Genomic DNA, 19,407 nt, shown 5'->3' with positions numbered 1-19,407 from the left:
ATGGGCAAATATGCCAGTTCTACTTTACACCAGTTGTAATAAATGACCCCCATAGTGTTTAGAGATGAGCAAAGTTTGCAAAAATTCTATTCGGTTGCTTCACCAAATTTCACAAAGAAATTTGATTTGTGATTAATTACTTCGTCACGAATCGCATTCCATTGTATGCAGTGGGTGCAATGATGGGGAACGGTGATCAAGCTGCCCCCGTTATTGAACCCCTCAGATTCCACGTTCAACCCTGATCACGGCTTCTGACAGTCACATTAAGGCCTTTCAGGGGTTAAAAACTAAAAAATACTTACTCACCTCATCCATTTGCTTGTGGAGAGCCTGTCGTGGCCATCTTGATTAAAGAAAACGGGCGAAATCTCTCACGGGCTGATGTGATGACATCACATGGCAGCACGCATGAGATTTTGCACGTTTTCTTCAATCAAGATGGCCACAATGGCCTCTCCCCAAGCAAATGGATGAGGTGAGTAGGTATATTTCTGTTTTTTACTGCCATTTCAGGAAAAATGTATTTGTTTCCACAAAGTGCAAGGAAATTTGGCTTTCTGATGAATCAAATTTTCGGATCAAAGTCAATTTGTTTTACTTCGATTCATTCATCGCTTATAGTATTCTTAGGATATTTACATTTGTTTAAATAACAGTTTTTTCAAAAACAAATTGGTTAGGCTCTAATTCAAACAGAATGGCTGACCCCAAAGAAAATTTTTTTTTAAACGTGTATTAATTTCCTGATATTTTCCCTTTACCCAGCAGAAGACCATTGTAATCTGTGTGTTCATCAAGGTCTATTTATTGTAGGGAAACAATGCAATACACAGCATCAATGGGCAACAATGGGGCTAGGAAGTAAAAAAAAAATATATTTTACTTTCTAATAAAAGTGTATTTCTTTGTGTATTGAAGGGGTTGTCTCACTTCCACAAATGGCTTTTATAATGTAGTTAATACAAGGCACTTACTAATATATTGTAATTGTCCATATTGCTTCCTTTGCTGGCTAGATTAATTTTTCCATCACATTATTCACTGCTCATTTCCATGGTTACAACCACGCTGCAATCCAGCAGAGATGGCCATGCTTGCACACTGTAAAAAAAAGTGTTGGACTATGCACACTCCCGTGGTCCAAGCCAGTGCTTTTTCCTATAGTGTGCAAGCACGACCACTGACACTGGATTACAGGGTAGTCGTTACCCCTGCAAATGAGCAGTGAATAATGTGATGGAAAAATGAATCAGGCCAGCAAAGGAGGCAATATGGACGATCACAATATATTAGTAGGTGCCTTGTATTAATTTTCTGTACATGATAAATGCCATCTGCTGAAGTGAGACAACCCCTTTAAGTGCATAAGGAACATCCTGTATCTGACCAGGACAAGTTTTTAATTTTTTGTGAATGTTTTATTGTTTCCCACAGCACAACTGTTATAACACGCACCCCAATTATTCCCAGATTTAGTGATCTCAAACCTTTCAATTCTTAACTGAGAACAGAAGTGAGTTTGACATATGGCCCTGTCACGTGACCCCTGTTTTTAAGCCTCACTACACAAACTAGTACCTTCATACAGTTCTCATTGGAAGATTGACAGTCTATAGAAACCATTAAACTGCTGAATTGGAACAAAGGTCATTTAAATACCACTATTCCATTGTATGCAGTGGGTGCAATGATGGGGAACGGTGATCAAGCTGCCCCCGTTATTGAACCCCTCAGATTCCACGTTCAACCCTGATCACGGCTTCTGAACAGTCACATTAAGGCCTTTCAGGGTTAAAAACTAAAAAATACTTACTCACTCATCATTTGCTTGTGGAGAGCCTGTCGTGGCCATCTTGATTAAAGAAAACGGGCGAAATCTCTCACGGGCTGATGTGATGACATCACATGGCAGCACGCATGAGATTTTGCACGTTTTCTTCAATCAAGATGGCCACAATGGCCTCTCCCCAAGCAAATGGATGAGGTGAGTAAGTATTAGTTCTGTTTTTTTACTGCCATTTCAGGAAAAATGTATTTGTTTCCACAAAGTGCAAGGAAATTTGGCTTTCTGATGAATCAAATTTTCGGATCAAAGTCAATTTGTTTTACTTCGATTCATTCATCGCTTATAGTATTCTTAGGATATTTACATTTGTTTAAATAACAGTTTTTTCAAAAACAAATTGGTTAGGCTCTAATTCAAACAGAATGGCTGACCCCAAAGAAATTTTTTTTTTAAACGTGTATTAATTTCCTGATATTTTCCCTTTACCAGCAGAGAGACCATTGTATCTGTGTGTTCATCAAGGTCTATTTATTGTAGGGAAACAATGCAATACCACAGCATCAAATGGCAACAATGGGGCTAGGAAGTAATAAAAAATATATTTTACTTTCTAATAAAAGTGTATTTCTTTGTGTATTGAAGGGGTTGTCTCACTTCCACAAATGGCTTTTATAATGTAGTTAATACAAGGCACTTACTAATATATTGTAATTGTCCATATTGCTTCCTTTGCTGGCTAGATTAATTTTTCCATCACATTATTCACTGCTCATTTCCATGGTTACAACCACGCTGCAATCCAGCAGAGATGGCCATGCCTTGCACACTGTAAAAAAAAGTGTTGGACTATGCACACTCCCGTGGTCCAAGCCAGTGCTTTTTCCTATAGTGTGCAAGCACGACCACTGACACTGGATTACAGGGTAGTCGTTACCCCTGCAAATGAGCAGTGAATAATGTGATGGAAAAATGAATCAGGCCAGCAAAGGAGGCAATATGGACGATCACAATATATTAGTAGGTGCCTTGTATTAATTTTCTGTACATGATAAATGCCATCTGCTGAAGTGAGACAACCCCTTTAAGTGCATAAGGAACATCCTGTATCTGACCAGGACAAGTTTTTAATTTTTTGTGAATGTTTTATTGTTTCCACAGCACCAACTGTTATAACACGCACCCAATTATTCCAGATTTAGTGATCTCAAACCTTTCAATTCTTAACTGAGAACAGAAGTGAGTTTGACATATGGCCCTGTCACGTGACCCCTGTTTTTAAGCCTCACTACACAAACTAGTACCTTCATACAGTTCTCATTGGAAGATTGACAGTCTATAGAAACCATTAAACTGCTGAATTGGAACAAAGGTCATTTAAATACCACTATTCTCTCAAAAGGAATTGAGAAAGGAAGAAAAAACTAAACAACAATACATTACTAGGGAAACAGTGGGCTACCATCAGCGGACATTTATGATTGTCCCTTTCTAATGGTTTTCAAACCCAGACAGCAGTAACATAACGCAAACAAGTCCATTGCATACTGAACAGTATTATTTTAAACGTCCTTAATTTACAGTACATTTCTAACTGTACAGTACATGCCATGTATTTTTAAAGATCATTTGATAATATTTTATAAGTAACAGTATTAATTTAATTCTGGTCTTCTGTTTCATTGTAATATTTTTAAAGAATATGTCTATCTAATGATGCTTAAACATTAGTGTTCACACTGGACAAAGTCTTCCCACTACGGATTCTTGGCAAACATTTCTCTCTTGTGTACTAGAATTGAAAAGAACAAGTTGACAAAAGTCTGTTCACCAAGTTACTGCCAAAGATTCAGTTCTCTATAGGGAAGGAAGATTCCACTTGATGATTTGTTGTAATATATTATTTGTTTGTAAGAAATTGAAGCCAATCTTTTTTAATCATATTTATATTTGCTGTAAAGACAATTTTTCAAGTAAAACAAAAATATGCATAAACTACTTAGTGTTTTGTCTTTACTTCCATGTGTTGTTTAATTATAACAACAGAATTCAAGCAATATGAAAGTGTTCCACAGGATTGGCGCATAGCAAATGTGGTGCCAATATTCAAAAAGGGTCCAAAAACAGAGCCCGGAAACTATAGGCCATCTGTCGTTGGTAAACTGTTTGAAGGTTTTCTAAGAGATGCTATATTGGAGTACCTCAATGAAAATAAGCAAATAACGCCATATCAGAATGGCTTCATGAGGGATCGGTCATGTCAAACTAATTTAATCAGTTTCTATGAGGAGGTAAGTTCTAAACTTGACAGCGGCGAATCAATGGATGTCATATATCTGGACGTCTCCAACGCATTTGACATTGTACTGCATGAAAGGTTAGTATATAAAATGAAAATGCTTGGACTGGGAGAAAATGTCTGTACAGTGCCTTGCAAAAGTATTCACCCCCCTTGACTTTTTTTGTATTTTGGTGCCTTACAAGCTGGAATTAAGATGGATTGTTTGAGGATTTACATCATTTAATTTACACAACATGCCCACAACTTTGAAGATGTTTTTTTTTTTATATTATGAAGCAAATAACAAATAGGAAAAAATAACAGAAAAAGTCATTGTGCTTAACTATTCACCCCCCCTAAAGTCAATACTTTGTAGAGCTACCTTTTGCGGCAATCACATCTCCAAGTCGCTTTGGATAAGTCTTTGTGAGCTTGCCACATCTTACCACTGGGATATACCACTAGGCCATTCCAACACATTTACATGTTTCCACTTAAACCACTCAAGTGCTTGCTTTAGCAGTGTGTTTGGGGTCATTGTCCCTGCTGGAAGGTGAACCTCCGTCCTAGCTCAAATTACGCACACAGTAGTACAGGTTTTGCTCCAGAATATCCCTGTATTTAGCACCATCCATCTTTTCCTCAACTTTGACCAGTTTCCCAGTCCCGACTGCTGAAAAACATTGTTCTTGGGTGATATGATGTGTTGGGTTTGCGCCAGAAAAAGCGTTTTCTTTGATGGCTGAAAAATTCAATTTTAGTATCATCAGACCAGAGCACCTTCCTCGATACATTTTGGGAGACTCCCACATGCCTTTTCCCAAATCACAACGTGCCTTTTTGTTTTTAGCTATAAGTAATGGCTTTCTCCTAGCCACTCTGCCATAAAGCCCAACTCTATGGAGCGTACAGCTTATTGTTGTCCTATGTACAGAAACTCCAGTCTCTGCTGTGGAACTCTGCAGCTCCTCCAGGGTTACCTTAGGTCTGTGCTGCCTCTCTGATTAATGCCCTCCTTGCCCAGTCCATGAGTTTTGGTGGGCGGCCGTCTCTTGGCAGGTTTGCTGTTGTGCCATGTTCTTTCCATTTGGTTATGATAGATTTGATGTTGCTCCTGGGGATCATCAAAGATTTGGATATTTTTGTATAACCTAACCCTGGCTTTTTTTATAACCTAACCCTGACTTGTACTAACCTAACATTGTCCCTTACTTGTTTGGAGAGTTCCTTGGTTTTCATGGCAGTGTTTGGTTAGTGATGCCTCTTGTTTAGGTGTTGCAGCCTCTGGGCCTTTCAAAAAAGTTGTGTATATGTAATGACAGATCATGTGACACTTAGGCCGGGTTCACACGAACGTGTGTGACCCGTGCCTGTGAAGCGGCCCGCAAATAGCGGGCCGCAATGCTTTTTCGCCGGCCGTAGGTCAGCCGCATCGGATCGCGGACCCATTCACTTTAATAGGTCCGCGATCCGGCCGTTCCGCGAAAAGATAGGACTTGTTCTATCTTTTAGCGGAACGGAACAACGGGAAGTAACCCCAGGAGGCACTCCATAGTGCTTCCGAGGGGTCCCGTCCCGTGCGGCCGTTCCGCGATTCCGGATTAGCGGACCCATTGAAGTGAATGGGTCCGCATCCGTGATGCGGAATTCACACGGAACTGTGGCCCGCGATTTGCGGGCCGCAATACGGCCACGGGTCACGCACGTTCGTGTGAACTTAGCCATAGATTGCACACAAGTGGACATCATTTCACTAATTATGTGACTTCTGGAGGTTATTGGTTGCACCAGAGCTTTTTATGGGCTTCCTAACAAAGGGGGTAAATACATACACACATGCCAATTTTCGGTTTTCTATTTCTAAACAATAAATTTATTTATATATTTTTCTCATTTCACTTCACTAACTTAGACTATTGTGTTCTGATCCATCACATAAAATTCAGATTAACAAAACATTGAACTCAAGGCTGTAATGTAACAAAATACGAAAAAAGTCAGGGGGGGGTGAATACTTGTGCAAGGCACTGTATGTGGGTAATTAACGGTTATTAACGGTATATACTCAGATTGGGTCACTGTCACTAGTGGGGTAACCACAGGGGTCAGTATTGGGCCCTATTCTCTTCAATATATTTATTAATGATCTTGTAGAAGGCTTGCACAGTAAAATATAAATTTTTGCAGGTGACACTAAACTGTGTAAAGTAATTAACACAGAAGAGGACACTATACAGCTACAGATGATCTGTATAGATTAGAATCTTGGGCAGATAAGTGGCAGATGAGGTTTAACACTGCCAAATGTAAGGTTATGCACATGAGAAGGAATAATGCAAGTCACCCGCACATACTAAATAGTAAAACATTGGGTAACACTGGAGGCAGATGAGGTTTAACACTGACAAATGTAAAGTTATGCACATGGGAAGGAATAATGCAAGTAACCCGTACATACTAAATGGTAAAACACTCGGTAACACTGACATGGAAAAGGATCTAGGAATTTTAATAAACAGCAAACTAAGGTACAAAAAACAGTGTCAGGCAGCTGCTGCCAAGGCCAATAAGATAATGGGTTGCATCAAAAGGGGCATAGATGCCCGTGATGAGAACATATTCCTACTACTTTACAAATCATTAGTCAGACCACACATGGAGTACTGTGTAGAGTTCTGGGCTCCAGTGAACAAGGCAGACATAGCAGAGCTGGAGAGGGTCCAGAGGAGGGCAACTAGAGTAATAACTGGAATGGGGCAACTACAGTACCCTGAAAGATTATCAACATTAGGGTTATTCACGTTAGAAAAAAGACGACCGAGGGGAGATCTAATTACTATGTATAAATATATCAGGGGTCAGTACAGAGATCTATCCCATAATCTATTTATCCCCAGGACTGTGACGAGGGGACATCCTCTGCGTTTGGAGGAAAGAAGGTTTGTACACAAACATAGAAAAGGATTCTTTACGGTAAGAGCAGTGAGACTATGGAACTCTCTGCCTGAGGAGGTGGTGATGGTGAGTACAATATAGGAATTCAAGAGGGGCCTGGATGTGTTTCTGGAGCGTAATAATATTACAGGCTATAGCTACTAGAGAGGGGTCGTTGATCCAGGGAGTTATTCTGATTGCCTGATTGGAGTCGGGAAGGAATTTTTTATTCCCCTAAAGTGAGGAAAATTGGCTTCTACCTAAGTTTTTTTTTTGCCTTCCTCTGGATCAACTTGCAGGATAAGGCTCCATTCACACGTCCGCAATGTGTTTTGCGGATACACGGAGACACGGATCCGCAAAACACGGAAAGCGGCAATGTGCATTCCGCATTTTGCGGACCGCACATTGCCGACATAATAGAATATGCCTGTTCTTGTCCGCAATTGCGGACAAGAATAGGACATGTTCTATTTTTTTGAGGAAATGGAAGCACGGATGCGGAAGTGCGGATCCGCAAATGTGGATGCGGACAGCACATTCCGTCCCCATAGAGAATGAATGGGTCCGCACCCTTTCCGCAAAATTGCGGAAAGGATGCGGACCCATTTTGCGGACGTGTGAATGGAGCCTAACAGGCCGAACTGGATGGACAAATGTCTTTTTTCGGCCTTATGTACTATGTTACTATGTTACTACTATGTTACTGACATGGAAAAGGACCTAGGAATTTTAGTGAACAGCAAGCTAAGCTGTAGAAACCAGTGTCAGGCAGCTGCTGCCAAGGCCTATAAGATAATGGGTTGCATTAAAAGTGGCATAGATGCCCGTGATGAGAACATTAGTCCTATCACTTTACAAATCACTAGTCAGACCACACATAGAGTACTGTGTACAGTTCTGTGCTCCTGTGAATAAGGCAGACAAAGCAGAGCTGGAGAGGGTTCAGAGGAGGGAAACTAAAGTAATAACTGGAATGGGGGGGGACTACAGTACCCTGAAAGATTATCAAAATTAGGGTTATTTACTTTAGAAAAAAGACGACTGAGGGGAGATCTAATAACTATGTATAAATATATCAGGGATCAATACAGAGATCTCTCCCATCATCTATTTATCCCCAGGACTGTGACTGTGACAAGGGGACATCCTCTGCGTCTGGAGGTAAGAAGGTTTGTACACAAACATAGAAGAGGATTCATTACGGTAAGAGCAGTGAGATTGGTTGTTTATCCAGGGTTATTCTGATTGCCTGATTGGAGTCGGGAAGGAATTTTTTTCCCCTTAAGTGGGGAAAATTGGCTTCTACCTAACATTTTTTTTTTTTTGCCTTCTCTGGATCAACTTGTAGGATAAGAGGCTGAACTGGATGGACAGATGTCTTTTTTCAGCCTTATGAACTATGTTACTATGTACAGTAAATGATATGTAGATGTTTATTTTCTAGTTTTCTCTGTTAAAGGAGCAGAAATACAGAAAAAATGGTGTCCAACATTCTGACATGCAATATGGACACCTGGTGGTCAGCGGTTAGTCTCATCTTGCTTTAGTAATAGCGAGATGAGACAAGTCCTTTATACACTGCGTGCAGAATTATTAGGCAAATGAGTATTTTGACTACATCATCCTCTTTATGCATGTTGTCTTACTCCAAGCTGTATAGGCTCGAAAGCCTACTACCAATTAAGCATATTAGGTGATGTGCATCTCTGTAATGAGAAGGGGTGTGATCTAATGACATCAACACCCTATATTAGGTGTGCATAATTATTAGGCAACTTCCTTTCCTTTGGCAAAATGGGTCAAAAGAAGGACTTGACAGGCTCAGAAAAGTCAAAAATAGTGAGATATCTTGCAGAGGGATGCAGCACTCTTAAAATTGCAAAGCTTCTGAAGCGTGATCATCGAACAATCAAGCGTTTCATTCAAAATAGTCAACAGGGTCGCAAGAAGCGTGTGGAAAAACCAAGGCGCAAAATAACTGCCCATGAACTGAGAAAAGTCAAGCGTGCAGCTGCCAAGATGCCACTTGCCACCAGTTTGGCCATATTTCAGAGCTGCAACATCACTGGAGTGCCCAAAAGCACAAGGTGTGCAATACTCAGAGACATGGCCAAGGTAAGAAAGGCTGAAAGACGACCACCACTGAACAAGACACACAAGCTGAAACGTCAAGACTGGGCCAAGAAATATCTCAAGACTGATTTTTCTAAGGTTTTATAGACTGATGAAATGAGAGTGAGTCTTGATGGGCCAGATGGATGGGCCCGTGGCTGGATTGGTAAAGGGCAGAGAGCTCCAGTCCGACTCAGACGCCAGCAAGGTGGAGGTGGAGTACTGGTTTGGGCTGGTATCATCAAAGATGAGCTTGTGGGGCCTTTTCGGGTTGAGGATGGAGTCAAGCTCAACTCCCAGTCCTACTGCCAGTTTCTGGAAGACACCTTCTTCAAGCAGTGGTACAGGAAGAAGTCTGCATCCTTCAAGAAAAACATGATTTTCATGCAGGACAATGCTCCATCACAGACGTCCAAGTACTCCACAGCGTGGCTGGCAAGAAAGGGTATAAAAGAAGAAAATCTAATGACATGGCCTCCTTGTTCACCTGATCTGAACCCCATTGAGAACCTGTGGTCCATCAAATGTGAGATTTACAAGGAGGGAAAACAGTACACCTCTCTGAACAGTGTCTGGGAGGCTGTGGTTGCTGCTGCACGCAATGTTGATGGTGAACAGATCAAAACACTGACAGAATCCATGGATGGCAGGCTTTTGAGTGTCCTTGCAAAGAAAGGTGGCTATATTGGTCACTGATTTGTTTTTGTTTTGTTTTTGAATGTCAGAAATGTATATTTGTGAATGTTGAGATGTTATATTGGTTTCACTGGTAAAAATAAATAATTGAAATGGGTAAATATTTGTTTTTTGTTAAGTTGCCTAATAATTATGCACAGTAATAGTCACCTGCACACACAGATATCCCCCTAAAATAGCTAAAACTAAAAACAAACTAAAAACTACTTCCAAAAATATTCAGCTTTGATATTAATGAGTTTTTTGGGTTCATTGAGAACATGGTTGTTGTTCAATAATAAAATTAATCCTCAAAAATACAACTTGCCTAATAATTCTGCACTCCCTGTATATTAGGCTGTTCATATACATGAGGTAGCTACTGTTGCCTCCTTAAGAAGTGCGAAACGTGCGTTGAGGTGTGGGTCTCTGGCATACATGTGAGTGAGCAGTTTTATTTTTTTGTACTTATTTATTGATGAATAGTTCTCTTCTCCTTGTATTCCATATTATGGGACCACACTATGAGTGTATTTTGCAGCCACGGATACTAGTCTAGCTTTTGATATGTAGATTTACAAACCAGTCCCCTCTGAAGTACTGTTCCGTTATTTCAATTTTAATTGTCCATCTTTATTACGTCAATTAATTACATACATATAAAGCGATTTGTTTGATTTACATGTGCTTTGACTCTATAATAAGGAGATGACTGCATAAAAGTGATTTTTATAGACCACGAAGTGGCTAAAGGCTCATGGATCCTGGTGCAAGAGTTCAGCTTACATTCAGTAATTTGTGGCAAGAGGCAGGGGTGCACCTTGACTTTCCGCTGCCTGAAGGGAGAATTTAAACATGCAAATTCTCAATCTGACCCCTTCCCTCAAGCGCTACTGTTAAAGATATACTTGGAAAACATTACATACAGTGCTACAAGACACACAGGGTAATAGGGCACTACATACCTCTTAAATCCAGTGATGTCTCCTCTGATGTAGATGTTCTCTTTCCTCATCTTATGCATTTGGACCAGACTGCCATGATGATTTCTTTCAGTCATCTCTTGTCTCAGGAAAACAAAAAAGACCAAGGGTATCCAGATGGAAGATGGAAAACAGTGTCCACCTAATATAGCCACGAAGGACACCCGTAGTTGTGACTCGGTACTAGCTCCCGAGTGAAATAAGCGAAAAGACAAGAAAACGGAGCTCATAGTACCAAAAAGTAAAAATATTTTTTATTTAGTTATAACATGATTAAAAGATATACATGTAAAGAAAGAAGTAAATGATATGCCATTAAAAAGTGAATAGGAGCAGAAAAAGAGCGCCACCCTGGGATAGCACACGTATCAATTGTAAAGAATATGTATATTGATCAATGGAATGTACATGGTGCAATGACCGACCAATGACCAGAGGAAAGTATGATAAATTAAAGTCAAAAATGAACCCACATGGCAAGAAAGCAGGGTTTGTGTTTCAGGTGCAGCATGAAAAATGAACAACAAACCACAATGAAAGCCAGGTATAAAGTGTAACCTGTATCAAATGCCGTATGGGTAAAAAGAGGATGAGGACTCACCTGAAAAAGACCGTGTGCTATATCACCCAGGATGGCGCTACCCCAACGGGCGTTTCGGCGTGTCTTCGTCTGGGGGTAACGCCATCACTGTAAATGTGAATTTAAAAGCTCTCTCAGCCAATAGAAAGTTGATTATACATACCTGTCCTCAGCTGTGAATGTGTAATGGCGCGCGGAGCTCCAGTCAAACCGCGCACAGCCGCCTCCCGGCCGGCGTCCCGCTGACACGCCCACATCACATGACGAAGTCACATGATCGGACGATAGCGGCGTGAGGACGCACAGGCGAGAGGCGCCGGGGGCGGCGCTAGGCAACGCGCGCGCGCACCACAGGAGAGGCGAAGGACAACAACATCATATTTATACAACAAAACACATCATATCATATAGCCTGGATGTCTCCGCGAAGATGTGACATAAATTGTACGCACCTCCCATGAATACATAATTAGTACCAAAAATTCTGTTTTACATAATGCGTCCATGGAACAAGGGTACATATGCCAAAACAGATATAGATCCACAATGTATAATGAATACAAGTTTCATAATATATGAAGGTGCAAAGAATAATAATAGTGATATTATATAAACATACATATATAATCACCATAAGGTGACAAACAGTGTATTGATGAACGTAAAGTGCAAAATGCATAAAGTGGTGTGTAAGATATAGACAAAAGTCTATAAAGTGACGGTGTGCTTAGAATGGTATAAAAAATATACCATGGTAGTAACGGTCTGCATGATAATGCAGAAAAAAAACCATGGGTGAAAGGTAAAAGAAATAATGAAAAGTGTATGGGGTGGGAAAGGAGCCGGAATGGCCTACAAAAAAATGTGGGAGAGATTGCAATTGATATCAACCAATAAAATCAAAATGACAGTGCATGATAAATAGGAATAATGCCTACAAAAGAAAAAAGGGGGGAAGGGGGGGAGGAAAGAGGGGGAATGGGGAAGGGGAAAACGGGGGGAGGGGAAGGGGAAAACGGGGGGAAGGGAAGGGGAAAACGGGGGGAAGGGAAGAGGAAAACGGGGGGAAGGGAAGGGGGAAGGAGGGGGGAAAGAGGGGAGGTAGAAAGGAGTGCATGAAAATGATAATGAATGTGTCAGTTTACGTACGTTCATCAATACACTGTTTGTCACCTTATGGTGATTACACACTGCTCAAAAAAATAAAGGGAACACAAAAATAACACATCCTGAATTAATTAAATATTCTTCTGAAATACTTTGTTCTTTACATAGTTGAATGTGCTGACAACAAAATCACACAAAAATTTAAAAATGGAAATCAAATTTTTCAACCCATGGAGGTCTGGATTTGGAGTCACACACAAAATTAAAGTGGAAAAACACACTACAGGCTGATCCAACTTTGATGTAATGTCCTTAAAACAAGTCAAAATGAGGCTCAGTAGTGTGTGTGGCCTCCACGTGCCTGTATGACCTCCCTACAACGCCTGTGCATGCTCCTGATGAGGTGGCGGACGGTCTCCTGAGGGATCTCCTCCCAGACCTGGACTAAAGCATCTGCCAACTCCTGGACAGTCTGTGGTGCAATGTGACGTTGGTGGATAGAGCGAGACATGATGTCCCAGATGTGCTCAATTGGATTCAGGTCTGGGGAACGGGTGGGCCAGTCCATAGCATCAATGCCTTCGTCTTGCAGGAACTGCTGACACACTCCAGCCACATGAGGTCTAGCATTGTCTTGCATTAGGAGGAACCCAGGGCCAACGGCACCAGCATATTGTTATGGTCTCACAAGGGGTCTGAGGATCTCATCTCGGTACCTAATGGCAGTCAGGCTACCTCTGGCGAGCACATGGAGGGCTGTGCGGCCCTCCAAAGAAATGCCACCCCACACCATTACTGACCCAATGCCAAACTGGTCATGCTGGAGGATGTTGCAGGCAGCAGAACGTTCTCCACGGCGTCTCAAGACTCTGTCACGTCTGTCACATGTGCTCAGTGTGAACCTGCTTTCATCTGTGAAGAGCACAGGGCGCCAGTGGCGAATTTGCCAATCTTGGTGTTCTCTGGCAAATGCCAAACGTCCTGCACGGTGTTGGGCTGTAAGCACAACCCCCACCTGTGGACGTCGAGCCCTCATATCACCCTCATGGAGTATGTTTCTGACCGTTTGAGCAGACACACGCACATTTGTGGCCTGCTGGAGGTCATTTTGCAGGGCTCTGGCAGTGCTCCTCCTGTTCCTCCTTGCACAAAGGCGGAGGTAGCGGTCCTGCTGCTGGGTTGTTGCCCTCCTACGGCCTCCTCCACGTCTCCTGATGTACTGGCCTGTCTCCTGGTAGCGCCTCCATGCTCTGGACACTACGCTGACAGACACAGCAAACCTTCTTGCCACAGCTCACATTGATGTGCCATCCTGGATAAGCTGCACTACCTGAGCCACTTGTGTGGGTTGTAGACTCCGTCTCATGCTACCACTAGAGTGAAAGCACCGCCAGCATTCAAAAATGACCAAAACATCAGCCAGGAAGCATAGGAACTGAGAAGTTGTCTGTGGTCACCACCTGCAGAACCACTCCTTTATTGGGGGTGTCTTGCTAATTGCCTATAATTTCCACCTGTTGTCTATCCCATTTGCACAACAGCATGTGAAATTGATTGTCACTTAGTGTTGCTTCCTAAGCGGACAGTTTGATTTCATAGAAGTGTGATTGACTTGGAGTTACATTGTGTTGTTTAAGTGTTCCCTTTTTTTTTTTTTGAGCAGTGTATATGTATGTTTATATAATATCACTATTATTATTCTTTGCACCTTCATATATTATGAAACTTGTATTCATTATGCATTTTGGATCTATATCTGTTTTGGCATATGTACCCTTGTTCCATGGACGCATTATGTAAAACAGAATTTTTGGTACTAATTATGTATTCAAGGAAGGTGCGTACAATTTATGTCACATCTTCGCGGAGACATCCAGGCTATATGATATGATGTGTTTTGTTGTATAAATATGATGTTGTTGTCCTTCTCCTCTCCTGTGGTGCGCGCGCGTGTTGCCTAGCGCCGCCCCCGGCGCCTCTCGCCTGTGCGTCCTCACACCGCTATCGTCCGATCATGTGACTTCATCACGTGATGTGGGCGTGTCAGCGGAACGCCGGCCGGGAGGCGGCTGGGCGCGGTTTGACTGGAGCTCCGCGCGCCATTACACATTCACAGCTGAGGACAGGTATGTATAATCAATTTTCTATTGGCTGAGAGAGCTTTTCAATACACGATTCACATTGATGGCTTTACCCCCAGACGAAGGCACGCCGAAACGCGCGTTGGGGTAGCGCCATCCTGGGTGATATAGCACACGGTCTTTTTCAGGTGAGTCCTCATCCTCTTTTTACCCATACGGCATTTGATACAGGTTACACTTTATACCTGGCTTTCATTGTGGTTTGTTGTTCATTTTTCATGCTGCACCTGCAACACAAACCCTGCTTTCTTGCCATGTGGGTTCATTTTTGACTATTGACTCACCTGTGTATTTAATTTATCATACTTTCCTCTGGTCATTGGTCGGTCATTGCACCATGTACATTCCATTGATCAATATACATATTCTTTACAATTGATACGTGTGCTATCCCAGGGTGGCGCTCTTTTTCTGCTCCCATTCACTTTTTATTGGCATATCATTTACTTCTTTCTTTACATGTATATCTTTAAATCATGTTATAACTAAATAAAATATATTTTTACTTTTTGGTACTATGAGCTCCGTTTTCTTGTCTTTTTGCTTATCTCTTGTCTCAGCAGAGTTTGACAAAGAGACATCTTAGGCTACTTTCACACCTGCGTTCGGGTGTCCGCTCGTGAGCTCCGTTTGAAGGGGCTCACAAGCGGCCCCGAACGCAACCGTCCAGCCCTAATGCATTCTCAGTGGATGCAGATCCGCTGAGAATGCATCAGTCTGCCAGCGTTCAGCCTCCGCTCCGCTCAGCGAGCGGACACCTGAACGCTGCTTGCAGCGTTCGGGTGTCTGCCTGGCCGTGCGGAGGCAAGCGGATCCGTCCAGACTTACAATGTAAGTCAATGGGAACGGATCCGTTTGAAGATGACACTATATGGCTCAATCTTCAAACGGATCCGTCCCCCATTGACTTTCAATGTAAAGTCTGGACGGATCCGTTCAGGCTACTTTCACACTTAGAAATTTTTCTAAGTTATAATGCAGACGGATCCGTTCTGAACGGATGCAAACGTCTGCATTATAGGAGCGGATCCGTCTGATGAAACATCAGACGGACCCGCTCCGAGCGCTAGTCTGAAAGTAGCCTTAGTTTCCTAGTTTTCAATCATCCTAACAACTTCTGAACACCCCATCCTGCAGCCCCAAAAACTGTGCTCCCCAATATTATACTGCGGAAACAGTCCCCCTGACAATATTAGTACCACATAGATACCCCTTCAATAATTATTGGCACACAGTGCCCTAAAAATTAACTGTGCCCAGCTAAATAGTGTCCCTGACAATAACAATGCCATAAACATAGTGCCCCCCAAAAATAATTGTGTAAAGCTAATCTGTGCGAAGGTTTCCCCCACAGTAATAGTGCTCCCCAAAGTCCTACCAATAGTAATAATCCTCTGCCAGAGTGCACTTAGTGTTAACAGTGCCCCCAATAGTAATAATGCCCTCATTGTGCCCATACTAGTAATCATGTTTCCCATAATCCCCCAGTTGTAGTAGGTCTCCTAATGTGTGCCAGTAGAAAAATGCACCATAATGTGTGCCAGTAGAAAAATGCACCATAATGTGTGCTAGTACAAAAATACCTCCTTATAATGAGGGCCAGTACAAAAATTACTTCCTTATAATCCATTCCAGTGCAAACAATACCCCTTTATAATGTGCTCCATCACAAAAATACCCTTATAATGTGTGCCAGTACAAAAAAATGCCCCTTTCTGTGTGCCAGTACAAAAAATGCCCCCAATAGAGACAGTGTACCCATAGTGCTCCCCATAATGTGTGCCCCCCATGGTAGCCCAGCAGCATTGTGTTAAATAAAAAATAATAAACTCAAATACTTAGCTCTATGCAGCTGTCCGCGATGTTGTACAGGCCTCTTCTGGCCGGGTTTATGAGCTGTATGCTGCCGGGCCCAGGTGTCGTGATGAGGATTATAGATATACCACAGAAACGAGTGCAAAACATACCAATAATAAGTCATAAAATATAAAGTTTATTAATAACAAATGTTAAAAGTAATATTCACAGTACATGATTGTGAATGGGTGGGGACAAACGGACAGTTACACACCACCTCAAATACGGACTCTCCAACTATGACAAAATGCAACAGTGATAGCGACCTCAAAAGATGTTACTAACAAATCCCAATAAAGGGTATGGCGGTCGAATCTGTATAAAGTGCATATGAGTGTGAGGATGTGCCAAAAAGTGACCAGTGCATATAAAGAGCAGCAAAGTTGCAAACATGTATACTCGCTAACTACTAATGCGACATAAATGGCAACATACCAATGTGGAGGGAGGTAATAAGAGGGTGATGGCGCTCCTCGACGCACGTTTCGCGTGTGATCGCTTCCTCAGTGATGAGGATTATGCTTATCAGAGGAACGGCAGGGAGACATTAATCCTAGGCCCTGCTGCAGCATCTAACTGTATCGTCATCCTGCGGACAGTGATACATAATTGGTGGTGAGTTCCTGCAAAGAGGGGCCCTGTGGGAGCTAAATCCTGGAAGAAAATCTGTTAGAGGTTGTAAAAGACCATTTGCAAAGAAGAATGGGCAAAACTTTCAGCCCAAAGCTGGTAGATACATATCCTGAAAGATTTGCAGCTGTAATTACAGTGAAAGGTGGTCCTATTGACTGAATACAAATGCACGCCACACTTTCCAGATTTCTATTTATTATTATAAATTATTAAATTTTCTTTTCACTTCACACATACTTTCTACTTTGTGTTGGTTTATAACGTAAAATCCAAATAAAATACATTTACGTTTGTGGGTTTAATGTGAAAAATGTGGAAAAGTTCAAGGGGTTGGAAAACTTTTTCAAGGCATTGTATTTATTAGAGCAAAGTAGCTCTGATACTTATGGAAATATGCAGAGTTTTTGTAACATAGTAACATAGTTTATAAGGCAGAAAAAAAGACATCTGTCCATCCAGTTCGGCCTGTTATCCTGCAAGCTGATCCAGAGGAAGGCAAAAAAAAAAACTGTGAGGTAGAAGTCAATTTTCCCCACTTAAGTGGAAAAAAATTCCTTCCCGACTCCAATCAGGCAATCAGAATAACTCCCTGGATCAACGACCCCTCTCTAGTAACTATAACCTGTGATATTATTACACTCCAGAAATACATCCAGACCCCTCTTAATCTCTTTTAGTGAACTCACCATCACCACCTCCTCCAGCAGAGAATTCCATAGTCTCACTGCTCTTACCGTAAAGAATCCTTTTCTATGTTTGTGTACAAACCTTCTTACCTCCAGACGCAGAGGATGTCCCCTTGTCACAGTCACAGTCCTGGGGATAAATAGATGATGGGAGAGATCTCTGTATTGATCCCTGATATATTTATAGTTATTAGATCTCCCCTCAGTCACTTTTCTAAAGTGAATAACCCTAATTTTGATAATCCTCCAGGGTACTGTAGTCCCCCCATTCCAGTTATTACATTAGTTGCCCTCCTCTGAACCCTCTCCAGCTCTGCTATCTCTGCCTTGTTCACAGGAGCCCAGAACTGTACACAGTACTCCATGTGTGGTCTGACTAGTGATTTGTAAAGTGGTAGGACTAATGTTGTCATCACGGGCATCTATGCCCCTTTTGATGCAACCCATTATCTTATAGGCCTTGGCAGCAGCTGCCTGACACTGGTTTCTACAGCTTAGTTTGCTATTCACTAAAATTCCTAAGTCCTTTTCCATGTCAGTGTTACCCAGTGTTTTACCATTTTGTATGTGCGGGTGACTTGCATTATTCCTTCCCATGTGCATAACCTTACATTTGGCAGTGTTAAAACTCATCTGCCACTTATCTGCCCAAGCCTCCAATCTATCCAAATCCCTCTGTAGCCGTATACTGTCCTCTTCAGTGTTAATTACTTTACACAGTTTAGCGTCATCTGTAAAAATTTATATTTTACTGTGCAAGCCTTCTACAAGATCATTAATAAATATATTGAAGAGAATAGAGCCAAATACTAACCACTTAGGTACTCCACTAGTGACAGTGACCCAATCTTAGTGTGTACCATTAATAACCACCCTCTGTTTTCTATTACTGAGCCAGTTACTTACCCACATACAGACATTTTCTCCCAGTCCAAGCATTCTTATTCTATATCCTAACCTTTCATGCGGTACAGTGTCAAATGCTTTGGAGAAGTCCAGATTTACGACATCCATTGATTCGCCGCTGTCAAGTCTAGAACTTACCTCCTCATAGAAACTGATTAAATTAGTTTGGCATGACTGATCCCTCATGAAGCCATGCTGATATGGTGTTATTTGCTTATTTTCATTGAGGTACTGCAAGATAGCATCTCTTAGAAAACCTTCAAACAGTTTACCCACGACAGATGTTAAATTTACTGGCCTATAGTTTCCGGGCTCTGTTTTTGGACCCTTTTTGACCCTTTTTGAAGATTGGCGCTAATCCTGTGGGACACTCCCTGTCAGTATAGAGTCCTTAAATATCAGAAATAAGGGTCTGGCTATGACATTACTTAATTGTCTTAGGATACAAGGTTGTATGCCATCTGGTACTGGCGATTTGTCTATTTTAATCTTTTTAAGACACCGCTGTACTTCTTCCTGGGTCAGACAGGGCACTTTTAATGGGGAATTTACTTTACATTCTGCATTTCATCTGACAGTTTATTTTCCGCAGTGAATACAGTGGGAAAAAAATATTTCATAGCTTTGCTTTCTCCTCATCGCTCTCTGCATCTCCCCCCTCATTACTCTGTAGAGGGCCGGCACCTTCAGATTTATACTTTTTACCATTTATATAATTGGAGA

The sequence above is a fragment of the Bufo bufo genome, chromosome 3, assembly GCF_905171765.1.
Source record: "Bufo bufo chromosome 3, aBufBuf1.1, whole genome shotgun sequence".
NCBI lineage: Eukaryota > Metazoa > Chordata > Amphibia > Anura > Bufonidae > Bufo > Bufo bufo.
The sequence above is the reverse complement of the archived record's forward strand: the minus strand, read 5'-3'. Positions refer to the sequence as shown.